At 35.1% G+C, this 5,000-nt stretch overlaps 1 protein-coding gene and 1 long non-coding RNA gene across 4 annotated transcripts in view; both read left to right on the forward strand.

The window, feature by feature from the left end:
- The window catches only part of LOC144979961 (KICSTOR complex protein SZT2-like), a 143,683-nt gene that overhangs the window by 45,527 nt on the left and 93,156 nt on the right, over positions 1 to 5,000 (forward strand). The gene's annotated exons all lie outside the window — the stretch shown is intronic.
- Positions 4,548 to 5,000, forward strand: part of LOC144979957 (uncharacterized) — a 22,571-nt gene continuing 22,118 nt past the window's right edge. Inside the window, exon 1 of the long non-coding RNA XR_013646800.1 lies at positions 4,548 to 4,902. This is a non-coding gene — a long non-coding RNA (uncharacterized LOC144979957). The remainder of the gene's footprint in view (positions 4,903 to 5,000) is intronic.

The raw sequence follows: 5,000 nt of genomic DNA on the forward strand, positions 1-5,000 counted from the left end.
AATCAATGCAGGAGATTTTGCTTAGCAAGTGGGAGTAATAATAATTCTAATATTTTTATCTATTTGAAAGACAAAACAATAAGATTTTTTAAAATAAATAAATAATCAACAACAACAAGAAAGAAAACAACAATAACAAAAAAAACCAAAGACGATGAAATATGAGTTTTATATATATATATATATATATATATATATATATATATATATATATATATATATATATATATATATATATATATATTGTTTGTGAGTGTGTTTGCAGCTTTCATGCATTCACAGAAATGTCTCTTTAGATAGACGTCTTTGAACATTTGGGCCTGAAACCATAATTTCCTCGATCGTTTAAAATTACCCCGATCTTATCAAAAATTCTTAAAGAGCGTTTGACCGTTTGGGATCTTTTCGATATTCTGAAATTGTGGAATTACTATTTCTGTCCAAAGTGTAAAAGGCAGTTTGTCAATCTTCAATAGCACAGATGCACATGTGACCATTTATGAAATTTATGACCTTTTACATGTTTATTCTGTATGTTATTTCAGTCTCGAAGGGGCATATAATATAGCCTGAACGTTTTGTAATAGCCTTAAAACTTGTGAACAAATAGAACAAATGCCTATCTGTCTAACCACTAACTAATCAATTAGACGGACCATCTATAGGCACATAGGCACACTTTGTGGTACGTGTGTAGAAGTGAAGAAGGAATAAGCGTATTATGTATATGTGTGCGTGTGTGTGAGAAAGAGAGCAAGTGTGTGTGTGTGTGTGTGTCTATGTGTGTTGGAGATAGAGAGAGAGAGAGAGAGTGTGTGTGTGTGTGTATGTGAGAGAGAGAGAGAGTGTGTGTGTATATGTTGGCGAGAGAGGAAGAGAATGTGTGTACGAGAGAGAGAGAGAGAGAGAGAGAGAGAGAGAGAGAGAGAGAGAGAGAGAGAGAGAGAGAGAGAGAGAGAGAGAGAGAGTTTTCAGCACAATAATAGTAGGTTTATTGCCATTACCCATATCATGTTATGAGGCCCGGAGTACATAGAACTAAAATCTGTTCAACCTCCTATCAATAATAATTGATTTTATTGATATCAACGTTTTCTTGTCACGGTATCCGCCCCCGTTTCATTTTACATGAGTGGCCCATTGTATTAAATGTACTATCTCTTCGATGGAGATATTAGCAGGCTGCGCTTTTTAAATGTAGTTTTTTTTTAAATCTGTGTATTCATGTGTTGTTGTTTTTTTTTTTTTGTTGTTGTTTGTTTTTGTTTTGTTATTTTGCTTTTGTTTGTTTCTTTATTTAGTGCGGCTATGTGGTCTAGTGGTATGGCACTCGCTTTCGGATCGGAAGGTCCTGGGTTCGAGCCTCGCGCTCGGCGCATAGTTGAGTCCTTGGAAAAGGCTCTTTACTCACATTCTCTCACCGTACTCAGGTGTAAAATGAGAACCTGGCCGTTAACAGCGGTGTCTTTGTCCGAAAAATTGTAATATCGCCTAACAGGCGGCATGTCCCGTCCTACATGTTAAATGTTGCTGTTGACCCCTTGTCAAGTTAGTTGATATTGCGCTATATGAGCTCTATTTATTATTTTTTAAAGTTATTTCTTTTAAAGATTGATTTGGTATTGATTGCCGGGTGGTGCGACGTTTCATCTTGTTTTTTGGGTCAAGCGATTCAGAATATGGTCAGAAATCAGATTGGTGACAATGATCTTAAAAGCTCTGGTTGATGTTGGATGATACACAACTCACATTGTTCCGTTCGACTCTTGTGTAGATGAGTATTTAATCATAGGCAATGACGGAAATTATTTGAGAGCTTGTACAAGACAGGGCAATAAAAGGTGATATCGTATCTCGGAGGAGATCAGACGAAGTATGGGGAATCGTATAGCGCAAAAAGATACAGTAGAACATATTATGGTTCATAAATAATCATGTTTGTTTATCCATTATTTACATATGAACTCTTTTCTCATCTTCCAACTTTATATTTCCTTTGACCTCCCATGGTGTGCAGGAGGTCACTTGCTGTGTCTTCTATTCCCTTTATCTGTTTTCCAAGTTGCTTTCTGAATTTGACTTTGAATGAGATTGCTTGGTATTTTCCTAGCCCTTGCCGGAGTCCTTGGCTGAGCGGGAAACAGTCAAATGTATAGTATTAGATATGTACTGTTATATCGTTTTATTATTTCGAATATCATGTTCTTAAACGGTTGAGTATAATCCTTTTAGTGGGATCGTGAGCTTGTGCCTGGATGAGACTTTCAGGTAGTCTCAAACAAAGTACACTGATAGTATGCTATTGGAATCTATCTACATCTGTTCACTATTTGAACCATTCCTCTTTGTCTTACCTTTTCTCGTGTGATTTTAATAATTCTATAATTTTTTGACTATCCCATTGTTTGGGACCCAAATGTGTCGTAAGCGCCGTAGATCCCTGAAGGGGCGGTTTGGGTTTAATTATTAGGAAAACCTTTTAAGAAATTGTATTGAGATTTTGGTGGAAAACGATATTTTATTATCTTAGAGAAATAATATTTTTGAAGTCCAACTTCTTAAAATAGAATGTATAGGCCCGAAAAACACAGTCTAAAAGGATACAGGTAGTAAGAAAAGTGTGAAAAAACGGAAAGCTATTTTGCTATTTTCTCAATATGTCATTTTTCTAAGGGTATGGGATACTGTGTCAAGCGTTTCTCAAAATCTATTCAATGGAATTGATGAAAATTTCCACAAGATATCACAGAAATAATGTATTATGTCACCATAGAGAGATTTTTTTGATAATTTATGTGTATTTTGAATTATAATCCAAATTACAAATTTTAACATCAATTTTGTCCTAACATTTTGATTCTCAACTTTGCAATGTTCTAATAAAAATTCCATAAACGAAAGTTGTACAATCTCTCTATGGTGACACACTATGCTACAATGTTGATAAGAGGGACGAATATGGAGGTCATTCCTTCTTTAGTTTTTGTGGAACGTTTGCCACAAGATTGTTATATTTTTTATGCCAGACCTAAGATTGTTATATTTTTTTATGCCAGACCTCGGTATCAACACAGATAATGTATATTTTTCACACAAAAAAAACGTTTTTTTAAAACCTATAACGACGATACAGAATGATTAAAACCGCCCAATATAGGTAATTAAATTATTTTTAGAAAAGACCCAAGCCGCCCCTTAAAAACAAAACAAACAAACAAGTAGGTACTATTGATTGAAAGAAATAATTAATTTCCACCCACAAATGGTGACGCTATTATCATAATATTCCACGAGTTTTGCGTTTGAAGTGATTCAGTGAATTTTAACATTTTGCTGTTTTTACTACGAATTTTCATTGGATCAAGTCCTCTCTCAGGCGGCCTTAAAATGGATGTCCGGCCCTTGTTTTAACTTCATCTAGAACAATTCAATTATAATTGAATCTTTCTGCCTCATCTTAGAAATATTTACGGAAAACTTCGATATTTTCCAACTTAGTCAAATTCTACTCCACAGCGAAGTATGTTAAGTCTTCAGTCAGATGATCCAAGTGAGGGTTTGTTTTTGTTTTCATCATTTTGCAATCACTGCACTTTCTTGTTTTAACCAAGCGATTCATGTTCGATTCTTTTTTTTTTTTAAATTAAAAAAAATGTTTTATTTATTTTATTTTTTTGCTAGTCAATTAAGGTCAAAACTGTCTTAAGATTTTATAATCTGTTGATTTTCGATGATAGTTTTCTCGAGTGTTTTCTGAAAAATTGTAATCTTTATCATACTCTCCTTTCACGTTCTAATCAAAGTTGATATGTTCACACTTTGGTCCATCTTTCTTTTATTCAATTTTCCCCTCGACCCATCCCCTACTCTGTCATTCACTGACAAAAAGAATTTCTAAACGTTTTGATCCGAAATCTTTCACTTCAAGCATCCATAGAGTTAGATGCTATTTGAAATGTAGTTTTAAACTATCAAACGGTTCAGGGGTTGTTTAACAAGTTGGGGATCATTTTAAACGATCGGTATTTAATATAAAAGATTTCAGGGTAAATGTAAGATATTATGTATTGTCAATTTTGGGCAGTCATATCCTACATTAGAGTTATAAGTCCGGCTATAGTAGGTTATCAGTACCCAATTCAAGCCATTGTATTATCATAGTATGTGTCCAAGCTTGTTTTGGTAGACTTTGATTTGTGCTTATCAGGGATGATGATGCGATGATGAGGGAATGAGAAGATAAAAGTGATAAAGTTGTGTATGCGTGTTTCTGATTGGTGATTGGCATGTTGGAGTGACTTGTGCTTGGATCGATATACTATGTCCTAGCAGTATTTACCACGTACATTTTCCCTTTATCTATTCAACTTAGTCTGCCCGTACACGTTTCGATAACGTTGTCATTACGTGTTCAAGTATTCAAGTACCATCATTAATTATTTGTAAGGGATGGTGGTGGTGAAGTCCTGTAAAGGTGGTTGGATTGGGATTTTTTCCCAATTTTTTTTTCGTTTGGACGCATTATTGGGGGGCGTGGTGGTAATTTTTGGAGTTGAGAGTTCAATTGGTAGGATATATAAGCCAGATGGGTGGTTGGTTGTCATTCACAAAAGCCTCGACTGGCTGACTGGTGGATGGATGGATAGAGAGGCAGATATAAGTAATTATGCGTGTGTCATGTTACGAGTTGAGGAGTCACAAGGAGGTGATTGAGGCAGAAAACTTTTTCTGCTTGACTCACTTTCTTAACTCGTGCAGACGGTCAATGTTGGACGAGACATGCGATCCAGAAACATCTTTCCGTCTTCCTCTTCTTTGTCATCATCATCATCATCAGCAACAGCGACATCATCGATGGCAAGTGCATTATACAGTAAGAGGAAGTAAATTGGATCTATTTTGGTGAGAATGACGCAGTTGTTTAAGTTTTTTGGGTTTTTTTTCAAGTTTCAATGTGTGATATTTTCAGTACTAAGGCAGTTTTTCCTAATGTTTTGTGT

Source organism: Berghia stephanieae, chromosome 1 (assembly GCF_034508935.2).
Source record: "Berghia stephanieae isolate SIO BIC M18660-M18661 chromosome 1, UCSD_Bste_1.3, whole genome shotgun sequence".
In the NCBI taxonomy this organism is placed as follows: domain Eukaryota; kingdom Metazoa; phylum Mollusca; class Gastropoda; order Nudibranchia; family Aeolidiidae; genus Berghia; species Berghia stephanieae.